An 18529-nucleotide genomic window follows, 5' to 3' on the forward strand; every position below is an offset into this window, starting at 1 on the left:
CCCAGTGGAGGATCCTGCCTTTGTCTTGCTAAGCATCAGTGTTAGTCAGCAAAAGGGTCCCTGCATGCTGACCCTTGCTCCACAAGAACAACAGTTTTAAATCCCTCACTAACGCTCACAGTCATTTTTAGGTGTGAAATCAGTCAAGTGACAAGTGTGCCTAAATTCTGATTACCCTAGGCCAGCGTGAGGCCACACCTCTCTGTTTACAGATGGGGTGACAGCACACCCCAACACCCCTTTAAAAGTATGTGAACGAGAGAGGCAAGGTGAGAGCAATGACGAGATAATCTGTGATTTACGACTTACAGTAGCTTTCAGTGGAGTGAGCACAGCAAGGAGCGCTCCTGCCTGAGCAGTGGCAATACACACGCCAAAAGTCAATGCGACCACTTTAAGCAGCCTGTAAGACAAGCGCTGACAAATGCAGTGTCTGCAAATCAAGCCCTGTACATTTTAAAAGTAATCTCAAATAAATAAATTCAATTCGGACAAGAAGAAATTGGAAGTTGCTCAAAATTACAAATGTTTACCGGGGAATGTCGAAATAAAGGGTTACCAATGTCTTGAGACTCACTGCATCTAAATGAATATGGAGACGCCTAATTAGGATAACACTATCCAAAAATCCAAAAGTGTATTTTACCTTATTTAACCAGGCAAATTGACTAAGAGCACTTTCTTGTTTACAGGTATAGCCTAGGGGAGCAGTTGCAGGGGGAGGGAGGGTTACACACACACACACACACACACACACAGACACACGCACTCTCACACCAGGAAGCTGCCCAGTACAAACAACCACTGACAGCCTTGCACTGTTGATCACTGAGCCGCTTCATCGGGGCAGTTGCAGGCTAACTGCCTTGCTCAGGGGTGCTTTGATGGCAGTTGTTGAGGGAGGGGAAAGGGCTTTTCATTCACTTCCCCGTCCAAGATATTTGCAACAAGTGTGGGGATTTAAACTGGTGGCCTTGTGGACACAAGCTCTCTAACCATTAGTTTGACGTTACAATAAAGACAAGCACAAACACACCACTCTCAGAGGAAGCTCCAGGAGCATTCAGTTAACATCTTATCAGAGAGCACTTTCTGAAACCATCTCCCTCTGCTATTGCCATTGTACTAATGTAATTGCTTGTCTAAAACAACACTTGTGTGCCAGGGATACAGAATAGTAAAATGATCAACAAAAGTCCTACTGTAGTTGTTGTTTAGCATTCGAAGAGAGGCTTTATTCTGTAAGATATACACTGAATCTACAAAATATTAGGGACATCTTCCTGATGTTGAGTTGCAGCACAATCCACAGCTCACTTGTGTTAAAGTTTAAAACTCCCTCTCTAACTCGTCTGCTTCTCTTTATCTAGGCTACATCTCCTCCTTTGTGATTAGTAGAGAGTTAATAAAGGAAATCAATAAGGGATAATGTTTTTTTTTACTTGGATTCCCCTACATCATGATGAGTGTGTGTCCCTAATGTTTGGCACGTTCAGTTTAGCTCTACTGCTAGTAGGTGACCAGCTGATTATTCTGAAAAGCAGAAAGGATTAAATAATTTGATTTAAGTGCAACTGCTTGCATTATACGGTTGAAAGGAATGCAGGATTCAGCAGTTCAACATCCATATGAATAACAAGTGAGCTATGTAAAGTAAGAAGTCAGAACAGAGGTAAAAGGGTTTACTCTGTCTTTAGAGTATCTGTGTTGCAGTGAGTGTGACTCCTCCTTCCTCTCTCTGCCTGCTCCCCTCCCCCATTCTGTGTAAAAACAAATCTCCTTTTCTGCTCTCAGCCTGAAACTATTGAGTCAACAAATGTCAGTGCAGCTAGGCAGGGGCCTAGTTGCACTGACATCCAAACCTGGATTGTAGCCAAAGTGCAGATTATTTTCAGAAAAGACCCACCTGTTAAAATCTGCACTGGACAGTAAAGGGGGAATTAAACAGTGAGATGAATGGAGGTACCACTATTTGAATGTGGTTGTGAAGGCTGTGGCCATAGTTTTTAGAAATTACTACCAACACATGTAGACTAGCAAGTATGAACCTAATATTTTCTAAAAACTAATTTCCTGTTTCCATTGCTGGTATTAATACTTACGGTACAATTTATGTATATGTTTTTTTCCCTATTTTCTACCAAAGCAAAGATGCAACAAAAAGTGAATACAAACACATTCATGCACACATGGCAAACTGAAATTCAGACTTTTACCTCTGCATAAAATAGCTGAACTGTCATGGAAACCCATTACAAAACCTCAGCCGGAGCGCTGTAAATGTTTAACTACTCATCTAATTATAGCTCATTTCTGCTCATGTTATTCCAGCACCTTACAGTGCCGGATTTGTCTTTTAAATCACCCTCAACCCCTTTTCTCTCTCGCACTCCTCTCTGTATCTCTTGCCAGCCCACGTGGCCAGTGTCAACAGGAGGTGGGTCTTGGCAGACACATGAAGTGAAGTATGCTGCCTGTATGGAGGCAAGAGAGTTGTCTTACGCCCCACTCTAAAAATGAGCCTGCCAGCCGAGGCGTGCCAAAATAAGACACGCAGCCGTTGGGAATGAGTGCATTGCTCAACTGGTGGGACTCCAAGCTGTACTCGCGTGATTGCTGCTGCAATTCTGCTACGCCAAAAGGGGAACTTCTGTAACCTATGACAGCTTGAGAGAAAAGGAAGTCGAGAGAGAGCGAGAGAAAAGGGAGGGAAAAAAAGAAAACCCTAAGTCACTTGCCTTCCTGTCTGAGAATAGAAGGAGGGGGTGGAGGGGGTGGAGGGGGTGTCCTCTCCTCTTTCCCCAGTCAGACAGTTGAGCCCAGTGCGATATTCAGTTTAAAAGTGAACCGGGGGGTGGAGTCCTGTCCTGCTGACTGAATCCACTCCAGTGCTTCAGGGCAGCCATCATAGTGTGCACTATTGTGTGCGGCTGAGGGAAGAAGAAAAAAAAAAAGAGGGAAGGGAAGAGGGGAGGGGGGAGAAGAAAACCTGGCCCTTTGTGTGGGAAGGACTCAGCAGGAAAGTGATTTTGTGATTATTTGAGTTTGCCAGCAAAGCAAGGCTCTTCCCCCTGACCCGCACGCACATCTTGTCCGCTCGGCGTGCCTCTGCTGCCTTACACCAGAGTCACATATGTGTGCACTTCTCAGGCCGGCCAACAGCGACACCCGGGCTTCTCCTGATGATGAGAGCCGACGTCAGACTGGTTTCCATGAATATTGATGTGGAGGATAGTCTGTTTCATAGAAGAACAGAAGGAGGCAAGATGGCTGCCCTTTAGGATTTGTTAAAGAGGAGATCCAGACGGTTTGTTGGAATTTCTACAAAGTGGAGGGACATAAAAAGAGGTGAGAATTTGCTCGGCGCGTTTATACTCTGCCTGCCCTTTTCCCCTTTAACCTTGGGTGTATTTTTGGTGGTTTTGTGTCAGACGAAGCGTTGCAAATGTCCCCCACCGTAAGAGCAAGAGCCAACATAATAAGGAGGGGATATTAGATAAAGCTACTCCAACATGGCTGACGATTTTCTTTCTTTTTTTGCCAGTTGAAACAGAAAGATATCCTCTGTGTTTCCTGTGTGACTTCTGTATTCAGTGAACACTCTTACTGCTTTTGAATTCATCTTCAGTAGAAAATGGTATCCTTACACTGCTTGTTCAGGACTTTTTTTCTTGAAGCATTATTACAAATGCTTGTGTAATGCTCTCATTTTTTCCCTTAACATTTCACCCTTGCATTTTTCACCATCCAATTATGGCTAAATGTGTCTTTAAGTGTGTATTAAGAGTGTGTTTTTGTATAAGTACATTTGTGGAGGGGAAACACATTTTAAACATTTATCTGTAATTAACAGCCATTAGGGGCTGTTTTTATTTTTCAAGAAATAGCCTATGTTCATGATGCAGGCAGCTTTACCTTCCCTATTCTTTCATTTTGAGCTCCATGGTTGTGTATGTGTTTATGTGTTTATGCTGTTCAATAGGGGAGACTGTAGGTAGAAGAGTAAAAGTCTACCTGGACCTGTTCAGCAGTAAGTGCATAGTGAATAGCAGTGGAGCAGGGATAGCTTCTGGCTCTGTGCATCTCTGTGAATCAGCTTTCATTGCATTCACCACTGAATGACAAGCAGACACAAAAGCAAGCACAGTCCCAAGGAGAGGCAAAAGAGAAGAGAATTGTGGTGGCAGAGTGTAGTGAAGGCAGACAAGGTCAGAAAGCTCTAAAGGAAATGAAACTCAATCCTACCGCACCATTAGCTGGGGGAACAAGAATGGCAATTCTGGAGCAGGTTTTATTTTTTTTACTGGAGGCTAAACAAGGGATTATTACCAGACAGCACAAACAAATATCCTCTTTCTGCAAGAAGTTGGCCAGCCTTCCTAAACCATTAGTAACAGGACAAGGTTCTATATACTGTTAATACCAGTGAATAATATGCAGACTGTTGTATTTCTTAAATTATAGTGAAATATTTTGAGAACAGAACTATTACTATTTGCAAACAGATTACTGATGATACAAAGATAAATGTGTGTGTGTTTGTGTGTGTGTTTGTTTGTTTGTTTGTTTGTGTGTATCTGTGTGTATGTTTGTGTGTGTATGTGAAAGAGAGAGAGAGAGAGAGAGAGAGAGAGAGAGAGAGAGAGAGAGAGACAGAGAAAATACACATTTATATTTTCTTGACATTGTAAATAATGTGTGTTGTTCTGTATTCATTATCATTAGAATAGATGTAGAACAACAGCATGGTGACCTAATACCTGCGAGGATAGTTGAATTATAATAAATTAATGAAGTGGTAGCCTGTGAGATAGATAGTGATTAGGTTGGCGGGCTTATTTTTCAGAATTAGTATAGTGCACAACATGCACAACATCTAAAATAACAACGAATCGGACATAGTAGCTTTATCAAATTTGTTTTATCTCCCCAACAGGACCACATGCCTCACCTGGACTAACAAATAGGTAATTGGCCATTATGTTTTTCCTGTTATCTAGGCTGAATTCACTAAATGCTATATTAAGATTAACATTATAATCACCCAGTGGAACATCACTATCTCCCCCAGGTTTGTGTATTTGACTTGTGTATTCCACTGACAGCAGTTGCTACATTACTCCAGTTTGGCCTAGGGTGAAATGCAAAATAAGGCCTGCCTGCAAGGGGGAGCATAAGTGACCCATAATTGGGTGATGCAAATAAACAACGTAGCCTAATAAATAATGCTAATGCATGAACAATGTAGGAATTCAGTTTATGTTTTATCACCGCTTAAATTATGATTCGTCTTAAACTTAAAACTACTGCTAAGTTAAGACTGTGTCATATTGAAGTTGGCGAGGCAGCGTAACAAAATAAAAGTCAGTTGCTTGACAACTGACTGGAGGACAAACACGGAGCTAACCTAATCTTATGTGAGGAAGACAGAGGGGAACACTGGCCTCTAATAACCAATATCGCACTTTTCCCTTTTTAATTATACATCTGTTTTAAGCGTTTCTGTTTACCCGCTGCATTTTTGTGGTGGATTTTGCAGAGCATGTAGCCTCCACACTACACTCTCAACTAAAATATTCTGTGCTTGTACTAGAAGAGGGTCAGTCCAGTTTTTATTCCCAGCGAGCTGTCAAGAGCTTTGGACACAACAATGGCGGTGTATGTGTTCCACTGAGGCGATGGCATGGCTCTGTTTTGATATGGCAAGCATGGTCAGTGACTGTGTAGTGTCAACACAAGTGCGTAAGCAGGGGCGTGTTCCATAGTCTTCATATAAAGTGTGTTATGACTGCCTGAGATCAGGTGACCCAGACTTTTTTTTTCATTGCTCCATTCTGACTAACTTCTGTTAATGTAGACACATGTTAATGCGGAAAAACCAGGTTAGGTCAAAAAATCAAATACCAGTTTGATTTTTTTCTTACCCAACCCAAGAGATACGTGAAAAGCTTCTTTGGACGGATCAAACTAAAAAGTCAATAAGGAGGGTGTTTTGTATCTCTGCTCTTGTGTACTGTGGGTTTTATTTGATTTTTTCTTTTCCATTTGCGCATGAAACATCACATTCCACACTAATATAATGTGATCAGCTCAGTTTGGAGGGATTGTACCTAAACCATTTCTTGCTTGCTAACTAATGCATATTATTAATGGTTGTCAAGGTGTGGAAGTACAGTTTTTGTTCTCTTTTGCATTCAGTTGCTTTGTAAAACAGGATTTCAAAATGCTTAATCCTGACCTGCAGTATAGCTCCACGTTATAACATCACAACATAAACTAAAAAACACATATTGCTACTGGAAGTGCTTCCCTGAGCCCCTGCATGGCAGCTGTTACGTCAGCACTGAAAAGGCAGCAGACCTTCAATAGGTCTGTAGGGAGTAGAGTGGGGGAAGGGCCAGATAGATCAATCACATGGACATAGCTGCTCTCATCCATCCACACCCACAGATAAAGCCGTGCGGTTGGGTTGCTCCTTCGTCATGGCCGTAAGTCCCCTTTATGTCACTCCCAGGGTAAAAGACAATATCACCTTCGGGAAGAATGTCCAGTTGCCATAGCATTCCACAACAATGCTGTCCACTTACAATACCCAAGCCCTAACCCCTGACCCTCTCTGTCCAGCCCACGCATCATATTTCCACCCTGGGGCTGCTGCAGAAGTGACACAGTGGAGCAGGTCCAGTGGTAGGTTGGACATTTTAGATTGTACTACCTTTGCATGCTGGCTGGCCTTGGCTTCACTATTTTCCTGAGACAAAATGGCGAGATACTGAGGGTCGTATTGATCTCTGCAATATTGATTTCTCTCTTGTCTGCTATTGGGGGTTGTTTTTCCATAGAGAGAGAGGCAGCGGACCACAATCAGGTAGTACTGCACTGGAATCTTAGTGCCATAAAGTAGACCTTGATTTATACACATTTCAGACATTTGCACTGAACTGACCATCAGTTGTGCACAATTGTGGGAATTTTCTTGTTGGTGCATGCAGTTAAAAGCAAACTGCAACTTAGCAGCACAGGCAATTTTGCAAAACATGGTCATTTGAAAGACATTTCAGTCTTTCAGATGGCTCTGTTTGACAAACCTTTCAGTCTTTCAAATGTCCCTCATTCCTGATAGTTTTGCATAAACAAGGTTTGACTTTTACCATTTATTGACAGATTATCCATGCTTTATGTGCTGATACATTTTGAAATGGCTGCAGAATGTTAATCAAGAGATCTTTTCAATTGTGAATCACTCATTGCTATGTATGGCGCTGGAAATATTGGGAAACATTGCGGTTTCAAGAAAGATCTGTGCTTGTCTTCTCTTAAATTTAATAATGATGTCCTCTTTATGAGTCTGAATCACAAAACTCTAACCCTAATCACCACACAAGATCCATTGCAAATCCCAAATACAAATGCTGGCGTTCCTCTCCAAGGAGGCCTTGTCTTGCTATAGCGAGACTATGGTGTAATTATGGCGAGATAGGGAGAGTGGAAAGGCCCTGTTTGTTAGTCATCGCTGGAACTGTGTAATAGTAATAATCTTTTTATGAGTCTGAGTCGCAAAAACATGTCTATTATCAATAATTACTACACCGGATACATGGCGAATCCCAACGACACATCCTGGGGATCCTTTTCGAGGAGGCCCTGCCTTCGCCGGGCTGAGGTGTAATTATGGCCTGGGAGTGATAAGGCTCTGTTTGAGTGGCACTGGGCCGGAGGGAACGTTGCTGGCCCTGCGAGCATGTATCGATGTCAGGGTTTACCTCAGGGGTGAGCCGGCGAGGGCAGAGACTCAAAAGCTTCCTCCACGTGAGCACACGCACATGGCCGCTCTGTTTACAAACACTATCCTGGCATTCCGCAGCGAGAGAGGCAAGTGAGATGTTACGTAACCATCCCAAAGCGAATAGCATCTCTTCCCGCCTCTCGCTCGGCCGTTCCCGCTACGCTCGGGCAATCTATTTGAATGTCGTTGTCGCTGGCGCTGCCGCTAGAAGTGAAAAGTGAGAAAACAATGAAAAGGCAAAGGCAAGCGTCTGTAGTTCAGAACGTGGCGACACTGATGGCAAACGGCTTTCTAGGTTACCGCCGCTCTGACAGTGCATGGCCTCCTGAGCCGGTGAAGGCCTCGATAGTGCCAAACTTTCAGTTTTACTGTAATATGATGCGGTATTCAGTTCAAAGTTTGGACAAAGATCAGATCAGTGTTCATGGAACGAATGTACACGCCTACTATCTTCACACGTCAGATGATCTCATCAACTCCTTTTAAATTTAAAGACTTGGAAACAAACTTGCAATATTTGCAAGATTTCATGCAGTGTGTCAACGCTTAAACTCGACTTGTATGTGCACAGACATAACTGAAGGCCTGTTTTGGTCCACAAGGACACATCTTTCAAGTTGGTTTGCATTGCGCTCCTTTGATGTGATGGACTTGGTATGAGGAAGTGTAAATGTGGTCTTTCCAAAATCTGGGGGATCTCTGAACTAAGGTTTATTTGTTGAGAAAACTTGGTTTGACCAGTGAACTTAGTGCACCTTTTCCCCAATGCTAGAACTAAAAATTCTCTGTTGTGAATTTATGTATAAGAAAAATGTAAGAGGAGGTTACTAAATGAGAAGGGGAGTATGAAAGTATGCAGACACAAATGCTGGCGTTGTCATGATGGAGGGTGGAAGATGCCTCCTCCCTGTTTGTGACCCTAGGCAAGATGTGGCTTGCAACATATAGGTGTGACAATATGTGGACAGGTAGCATACTTGCACACTCACAGGCCATCAAGATGCCTTGCAAGCCTAATAAGTGACCTAACCTCAACCTAGGGTCTGACACGCACAGTCAAACTCTGTCAAAATGTAAAGAGGTCAGTCGGTTCCGGTTAAATTAAGTCTGTGGACACGAGGAAGCTTCTTCAGCGGTCTAATCCTAGAGAGAGAGGTTAACTGGCAAATTTTCCTTTTAGGACCAAAAGAGGAGGACGATAGCCTTTCTTATGCGGCTTGTCACAATGCATCTTTTGATCAAAATAAAGCTGGGCTAATTTAGGTCAAGATCCGAAAAGGAATTTCCATAACTAATGCCTCTGTCACATGATCTGCAAAGCTCCCGCATGATAGTGGAATCTCAAAGGGCACCACGCCGATCTAAACAACTGCCTCTGATGGCTGTTTGGCCTGCTCTAAAATGGCTGTCAGATATAGCCGGTTTGCTCCTAGGAGCTGTCACTGAAAAGGTTAGGCCCTATGGCCCCCCGTTGTCTACACAAGGAGCACAAAGAAAGACAGCTGGCCCTGAATGTCATTTAGAAGCGTAACCCTACCAAAGGCTTTGAATGACATCACTAACTACTTCTGAAGGCTTCAAGTGGCCCAGGCTCAATATTAGGTTTCCTCTGTGGAATGTACTGGTGCAGCAGCTGGTGTCTTTCTGAGCTTTACTCCTTAATAATGACAATGCGTTTGTTTTGCGCCCATGAACGTATTTACATTGGGGAATTTTCAAAGTCCGATTGCAGCACTGGCTTCTGAATGGAAAGAGAGTCGTGGATGAAATGATATGCAGCGATCTGACATGATCCCACTACAGTGATACCTGTAATCAAACCGTATCTACTCAGATGACAGTCATACAGATGTGGCGGGTTTCACAGAAGACAGAATAACAGTTTTTGTGCAGAAAAGCACCAGTCTGTTACATAGTGGAACATGATTGATGATTCTCTCCTGTATTTGAAAAACATAATTTGTCTAAGTGATCACTAAAACAATATTCAGACCATGTTTGAGAAATGGTCCTCATCATAGAAAAATGGATGCATGGCTGATGAATTGCTGAGGGGCGTGAGATGCTGTGAGGGGTCTAGATGCCCTTCCATGGAAGCCATGAATCACAGAAAATATCCCTCAGAAGGATTTGTGATCTCTATTCAATGAGAGTCACGTGCTTCCCACTCAGTGGAGGGAAAGAGGGAAAGAGCTTAGCAACAGTGGCTTAGGTCAGGCTGCTTGGAAACCAATGAGGGAAAGAATATCAGCACATTCTCTATCCAGATGACAAAAGAGCACATTGGAAATATTTCTCATTCATTGTTATCTTTGGCTCTGCAGTCGATCTTTGATTTTACATTTTTAGAATAGAAGAGGAAAGGAAACCAGATGAACAAGCTTGACTTCCTTTTGATCACAACAAGCCGCCCTCCTCTTCTGGCTCCTTGGGTTAGCTTCATCTTCCATGTCACTGAGATCTGTCCTGGTATTGAGTCCATTAAGAATTCCTCCACTGCCATCTGTGTGTGCCATGTTTTAATTTCCCCTCTTACAATAATGTTTCCCTTTGCTCTGTTTACTGTTCACCTCCGCTTCCTGTTTAATTGGATGCTGGTTTGGATTTGGATCATGCAAACAGAAAGGAAATATTTGCTAAATAAATGTGCCTGTGAGCTAAGCACATGCCAAGACCTGCAGGCTAACAGGGAATTGAAGAAACATGGGGATAGGAGTTGGCTCATCAGTTGGCTTGATGTGTGCATTTTCCATCTCATGCCAGAATGTATTAGTGGGGAAAATTGTCATGAGGAAGAAAAAGGTCAGGGAAAAGTATTCAACTCCATATATCACTACTTCAATTGAAAACACTTACAGTATCTTTCTTGCTAAGGCTCTATCTGAGAGGCACATTTAACAGAATACAGATTTAGCATAGTAACTGTAAAGAACAGTTTGAATTGGGCAACCAACTTCAGTAAGTGGGATACAGAAATGTATTATTTCAGGTTTTACAGCTCACAACGTTTCTAAAATGCAATTTCAAAGGTGTTGATCTGCACAAGTGCAAATGTAGGTTTCTGAATATGTGGCACTATTGATTTACTGGCAGGATCAATGCGTAAAGCACATGTGCACACCACGGCAAAGCAGCCTATTCTCCAGTCAGCCGTGCTGGGGTAATGTTTAGACCAGATGGGCTTTGGAGCGCTAATAAGATGGTTGCCATGGCTACCATGCACTCTGAAAGAAATTAACTTTGCACTGCGCACAGTTCATCAAGTTAGTCAGATATATTGACTGTTGCATAGACAAAGGGTTGGTAGGAAGGAGACAGGCAGCTAGGAAGGAAAAGTGCAGCATTGTGAGGGGTTGGGGGCAGGTTATTGGGTTTCTGTGTGTTTTGTGCGCTCAAGAGCCCACTTCTTAATTAGAGCCTGCATGTGATGCAGCTTGGAGGCACAGAGAGATAGGTTTAGACTCTCTGTACAAGCTTTGCACTCACCCATGGTACAGTGTTCTTGGTTTTCTCAGGTTCTGCTGGCTCAATAGGGAAAAACCAAAACATGACATGTCTACGAATTGGTCTAGACTAATGATCAACTATTTTCTGCTATCAGGATTTACCTATTCTGGGAAACAGTCAATTTACATTGACATGAATGGAAATAGCTCAGTTCTACTGACATGGTTTTTGTCTTTCTCATCATGACTCTTTGACAGAGGCGTGGTGTCAGCAGTTGCTTGGCTGGTTTCAGTATGAGTCAAATCATAAGGTTAAGCTAATTCTCTGTTATAACTAAAGATAATATATATAAATATAGTATTGTGCAGTTTTACATGATACTTTGAAATGTAGGCTGCATTGTTAGAAATAAATCTAAAATGCTGAATATAAGACTGACTTGAAGTGCAGTAGTAGCATATGGTAGCATAATGATTTGTAACAATGTGTGTGTGATGTGGTTGCTGTTGACCCATAATACCTGCTGAACAAGTTGTATGAGAAATTTGGAGAGGAAGGGCATGTCACCTAGAACAAAAGCAGTTAAACAGGTTATTATTCAGATCTGTGTCATGCGAAAAGTCATCTGACAAAACTAAGCTATTGTCACGTCTCACATTTGCCACTGACATGATGCTCGACCTACTTTATTCTCACATTTGGCACTGATCCGACATTTAACAACACCACACATCTTAAAACACCACAACAAGCAATATTTTCAACATCAATTATATTAACAATATAATACAATTTGAGATCAATAGCTTGAACACCAGTATCTACTTCAACAACCTCAACACCAAAATCACGTCAACATCAACTTTAAAATCAACATTGCTCTAAAGGCCACAGATCCATGACTCATTCCAAGTAAAAACTTTATGCATTTCAACCTGGCCTCTGTAAAGCAGGCTTAACAAAACCAACCAACAACCAAAAAACAAGCAATGTAAAATGAAAGAAAAACAAAAAGCATGGACTTGATAATGTAGGTTCCATGAAACAATCCAATCCCATTCAGAAGCTGAGCTACTGTCCTTGAGTGTTTCTGAAACTGTCTTGAAGGCCTGACCACAAATCCCTGAGTCCTTAACATTGCCACAAATCATTGACACCCAAATTCCCCAGAATAGCACCTTGTGGCTCCTTCCATAGGACTCATCCATAGCACCCTCCCATAACACAAAGACAAAGCCCAGTGGACCCTGAACAGCAGGACCAGACAGTCCTGGATTGGTGTTTTCACTCATCTTTACTGTGACTATGTGTACTTGGTTATGTTTATGGTTTTGGTTCCAGTTAATCTTTCCTCTCTCTTCACTCGCTTTCTTTATCTGTTTCCCCTGCATGGCGTGAGATGCTGCTATAAGCACATCTTATCACTTCCACCTGACATTTTGGTTCCACTACCAATGTCTGCATATTCAAGGGTGTTGATTTCTTCCACCAAGGTTTGTTTGTGTCTCGACAAAGTCATCCATGACCTTTTTGTCTTGTGACCTCGCCTGCCTACAATATATCCCAATATCAAAATGCTGATTTTGCTGACTGGAACGCCTCTTGTTGAGTCTATTCTGTTCATTTTACCAAAATACTGTAGGTGCTGCACTTCTTCCTGCTGTGTCTAACTGTGATTGCATCATTCCAGTCTTGCTTGTGTGCAAATTAATTCCTCCATTTGACAAGATAGTTTCAACTTCACTTTCCAGCTGGATCTTTTTAGGTTGTTTTTCAGCTTGCCAAGTAAACCATGTGGTGAAAGGAGCTGCTGTTGTAGTTGTCATTATATCATCCCTGTTTATTCCAATGGGCAGGGGGTGCAACCTCTTACCACTGACACACTTATTGATCTATGAACCATCACCGATCTATCTACTTGTTTGGCTGATCAGATCTGATCACAGATTAGCTTGGCTCTGTTCACCTGGCAGCCCTTGGCCATAGGAATAACATGTGATTTTGAAAACTGAGTGGTATTCCCCTCAAGGATATATACAGGCTCAGTTAACAGACTTATTTTTGAAGACCTTTTTCATTAGAACCTGCCCTGTGCCATGCTGAAGGAGTCACTGCTTTTCTGAGGCCAGTTTCCCTAACATCCTGTCGTACATTTTAGTAGAACTGATTAAATATTATTAGTTTGAACACCAGCTATTGCATATTTAATCCATATTCCCAAAAGATCAACCAAACTGATACTGATGGGCCATTTGTACAGTACATTTCTACCTACTTAGACACTTGAATGTTATCCATTAATAGAAAACAAATTCAGTTGATTAAATGGTGCTGAATAGATGTCAAAGCACAATAAAGGAAGGTAATGAGATGAAGTGATGTGGGAGCACAGGGACTTCAGTGGGAATCTCCACCACTCGGCCACATCTGTCTTGCATTAAACATAAAGAACAATGTGGATTGTGCAGATCCCTTCTTCTGGTGGAGGGGGAGGAGGCTCTCTTGGGATGAAATTACAAACAGAAGTGTATATCCTCTGCGGGTTGAGGTAATCTATTAATCTAGTCCTCAGACCCAAAGAAGAAAATTAAGACGATTTAGAATCACATTCATTTGTATTGTATTGTATATGCATTTGTATTTCTATTTAGACACTGAAAATCAACCAAGAACTTAGAAAAGATAGAATATGTGAATGCAGGATTGTCAGATAATGTATATGTCAGTAATACATTGCATCAGTTTAAAATGAAAGGAGATTTTCATGTCACATTTAATGGAGGGAGAGGCACCTAGAAGGTCATCAGCATTAGCTTCCTCAGCAAGTTGGTTCTGCCTGCAGTGTTGCATTCTTTTTGGTCAGCCAACGAGGAAGAAGAAGGGCCAGAAGAGGGAAGAAAGTCTGTGATCTGTTGCTTCATGCTGTCATGTGACGCAGCCATTATGTCACAATCTAGTGATTAGGCCACAGTGCAGTCATCAACAGGAAACTGCAGTTTCACCTGACACCAAAGCAATATCTTTGGGTTGTAGGGTGCTGTAGCTACGTCAGACTCCCTCCCCAATGCTGTTATCAGTGCCACCTAAATTGTCCAGAGTCCCAGCACTAACTTAGCACGTCATACCTCAAATATCTGAATTGCTGTTAACAAACCTAAAATTTCCTGGGAGACTCCTGATTTTCATAACTCCTCTCCCTATGTTTTCCTATTGTCTCATCTTACATATTTTGATCAAGTTTCAATATCTACTCATTTACTATATTTGTTATAAACAGTAACACAAAAAATCAAGGCCCTCAACTATCACTGCTGTTTATGAACAGTCAACAAAATACGTTACACCAAAAATGAGTGTTGATGGTGAAGTTATTAGCTCAGTGGTAGTTGGAGCCAAATGTGTGAATACCACGAAAAAGAGATGGAGAATTAGAAGATAAAGAAATACGCCCACAGGTCCAGTACAGACATACACTCCTTGAAGCATGGTACTCCAGGCTGCTAAGCACTATACACATTAATCTACAACAAATAATTGCAGGATGGCCAGGCATTAGAGCCTATAGTCCTGTATGTAAATTAAATTAAAAAAATGTAAATAGATGTAAAATGTAAATGTAAGTGAATTTACATTGTTAATTTATACTGGAAAAGTCACCAGAATGCAGGAACTAAGGTCTTTGAATCTTAAAACTTTTGAAGATCTCCCTATTCCCACATCGTAATGTAAAACAGAGGCTATGCTGATCTCATTCTGCTGTATTTGCCCCAACTGTGAGGCAGAAGGATCAACCATTAATCAGGGCCAGAACATGCTTTATATCAACAGATCTTTAACTGGATTCACTCTTTGATGTTGGAACATTCACTGTCTGAAATAGAGTAACAACATTACATTTCAAAATGACTTCACATTCAGTCTTGGAGAGCATGAAAAGGTGACCCCCTGCCCACACAATAAGTTGCAGTAAACACTAATTAGGTCCGCATTTCCAAACTTTCCCTTTCTCCTCTATTCATATGCTGATGTAGATACATGAGAAACTGTGAAATGTCAAGAAGGAAGAGACAATTACCAGCCCACAAAAGATAGGAATCAGCCAAACCCTGTGGCCCACCTAATTTAAGAAATGGCAGCCAGCAGCTTGAGGGGAAAAATGGTTGTCCTCAGGGATTTTCTTTGGGAATGGGTCTAATATAAACGTCGCCACTTTAAGGCATGCCTGGGGAAAGAATTGTGAAGGGTAGTATGAATATAGCTTGAGGCACATTTGTAAAAATGTCTTCGTTATTCTGAGTTCTTATTGAGTAGGAGTCTTGGTAGAGGTTAAACAATACCTGATCACTTAGACATGTGGGCCTAGAGAGCAAAAAAGTACAATGAATACCAGCAGGGTTTGCTTTTTTGAGCTTTCTAGTGAGAGGGCAGAAGTTTCTGAGAGAATCGAGGATGGCTTGAGGAGCTTTGACCAATTTGTGGTCTACCTTCATCTACATTTTTGCTGTATTGTGAGGGTTCTCAATATTTTCTCTTAAAATCTATAGAATGGAGTGCTATATGCTATCTGAGCATAGATCCCACATGTTGCCTAGGTTTTTAAATGCAACAACACTGCAATGAGTTGCAGGAATTGTGAGGAAATGTTGCAATAATCTAGTTAGCACATAAATTTGGATTATCTATATAAATAACTGCAGACACATGGGCCTTTTGTTGCTAAGCCAGGGTAATGTGGAGAATGTCATATGTTCAGACAGATAGAAAGAAAGAGAGGGAAGACATGAGCAACCATCTGAGATGCATTATAAGCACTGCTTGTGTGTGCCATGTGACACAAATCACAAGTGTGAGGTGGTTTATTGAGAGACCCAGTGAGACGCAGTGCATGAATGAACATCTCCCATAATGCTTGACAACCAGTAATTATTTATTTATTTATTTCCTTTATTTTACCAGGTAGGTTATTGAGAACACATTCTCTTTTACAATAACGACCTGCAGTAACAACACATGCTACGAGTACAACATTTCACATGGAGGGTTCGGACTAGACTCATTCTAAGACTGAATTGACCTTTCAGGCTAAAGTCAACCACCATCATGTTTTCAAAAATCCTCTGCACTAGTCAAATCCTCAGTCCATATACCAACCATATATCATGAATCATTTAAAATGTCTGTACCTTAAAGGGATTATCAAGCATTGCTTTGAAGGTATATTCCTTATAGCATTACTGCAATAAATTTTGAGGTATTTAGCTCTGGCAAATGTGAATCCACAAAGGCAGTATTCTGTTCTTTGTCAGTGAAGTAACTCCAGGCTGTCTATTGATATGACAACAAAAATTGGACCCATAACAGTAACATGTGAATTCTTAATTCAGAGCCATTCGCCATTATAAATCTTGCATGTGCATGACTAATTCCAGGTTATGTGATGCATGACTAATACTGTGTAGAAAGATGGCCATAGTGGCAATTCAGCCTTTACAGATTTAAAAATGATCTTTGACAGCTTCTGGCCAGTGCTGTTATTTAGCCTACGTTATTGTTGTTTACATGGGGATGGTCAGTTGGAGTGCAATGTTGTGAAAATCCTTTCAGAGGCCATCAGGATTGCAGAGCAGCGAGTCTAGCTCTATATTTATGGGAGGGATTTAAACCACTGTAGCATGCTAGTCATCTGACCCAATTACACTGGTAGGGTAGCTAAGGATGAGGTTTCACTCAAGAGCTTCGGCTCTGGTGTGTGCAGCCTGAAAAATATCTAACTCCAGCCTGTCAGCATATACACAGCCGCTGTGGCTTTTACAGTTCTTTTCATACAACATAACATTCCTTATCAAAAGCTATGTAATAAATACAGACTTAGTTTAAGCTCTATTATTTCCAGCTCTCTTCTATGTCGTCTTTTGTGTGTATGTTTTTTTTTGCCTCCATTGCTCTGCAGTAATGTGGTCCCACAAAACTGTGGTACCTATCTTTAAATAAACATAAATTCACAGGTTATAATGAACAGCCTATAGGGAGTGATGTCTACACAGCTTTTAAATTACCCACATGGCTGATCACTTGTCTGCCTTGTGACTTCATTTCCAGTGCTGTTTATTCACACGATGTTTAAAGTTTCTCTCTGTGGGATGAAAGACAAAACTGGCATTATAATGATTTACTTCTTTGTTGAGGTCTAGGCAAGAAGAAGACAAGAAAAGCTACTCTGAACTTTCTTCTTAGTTACCAGACTTTGATATGATCCAGCTGATTAGGTGCAGCATTTACTAAAATGGCACTGCACTCTTTCAAAATTTACAGTCTCTGGGCACATGCTCCATGTTCTTATCGTTCTACAGGAAAATACAAATGGGCCTATTGAGTGAAGGAAGGGGAAATGTACACTTGAGATAACAGCTTATTCCTGGGACTCGAAATGTGTTTCAGCAAGTGTGCATTTGATTTACAGGGCCGCTCCATGTCTTCCCCTCTCTTCAACAGCAGGGCTGTATACCCGCGCTAGCCAGGTCTCAACCTGAGACTGCCGAGACCTCACTCTCCCAGCAGCTGTCGTTATTGGTGAATGTCACATACGGCTGCCAAGTCACGCCAAATAGACCCCGTCCACTAAGGCAGCTCTCGTATTTCACTGGCTCTCTTTGGGGATAACAAAAACACAGTGTGAGTCCTGTGCATTGAACTTTGCTGCACTTCAGTGTTGTGGGGAGAAAGTATCATGCTGGTGGAGGAAATAAGGCTAAATATCCAAAGCACCAAGTGGCTTGGAGCTGTGCTTCAAGAGTTTATACTCCAGTATCGGCAAAATGATGGACAGACAAAATATAAGTGTACTCTTTGCCACGGTAAAACACAGCAATGTTCAAATCAAAACAGTGAACGGTCATTTTTAAATGTGGCTCTACAGTCATGTGCATTAGCCATTGCCCTTAAATGACTCTTGTGCAAACTGTCTCCATTGTTTTACAACACTGGTCACACTGTGTCCAAGAGCCCACCCTTGCCCCCAGGCTTCAAAGCACTAAACCAACTGACCATCTATAAATGCCAGCAAATACATAGCTATAGAGGCAATACCTATAGGCAACGTCTGTCCGGGTTTCTACAATAGCACTTAACAGACAGGTTCATAACTGCACGGGCCAATCACCTGCGAGATGATAGACCGAAGAGGAGGGAAGTAGATGAAGGGCAGCCAGAAGTAGAGAGGAACCTGGAGCGTAATTACAGGGCAGAAGATTGGAGGAGAGGCTGTGGGAGAGGGAGGGATCCGGAAACCAAACACAG

The 18529-nt window shown here is 41.8% G+C and overlaps 1 protein-coding gene across 1 annotated transcript in view; it reads left to right on the forward strand.

Moving 5' to 3' along the window:
• The first annotated feature begins 3031 nt into the window (after positions 1 to 3031).
• Positions 3032 to 18529, forward strand: part of tet2 (tet methylcytosine dioxygenase 2) — a 33957-nt gene continuing 18459 nt past the window's right edge. Inside the window, exons 1-2 of the mRNA XM_071528240.1 lie at positions 3032 to 3348; positions 4937 to 4967. The gene's annotated coding sequence lies outside the window, so the exon portion shown is untranslated. The remainder of the gene's footprint in view (positions 3349 to 4936; positions 4968 to 18529) is intronic.

This window comes from Centroberyx affinis, unplaced genomic scaffold (assembly GCF_046629955.1).
Source record: "Centroberyx affinis isolate AG114_WGS23_722 - 3 ecotype Tasmania unplaced genomic scaffold, CSIRO-AGI_Caff_v1 ptg001641l_1, whole genome shotgun sequence".
Taxonomy (NCBI): domain Eukaryota; kingdom Metazoa; phylum Chordata; class Actinopteri; order Beryciformes; family Berycidae; genus Centroberyx; species Centroberyx affinis.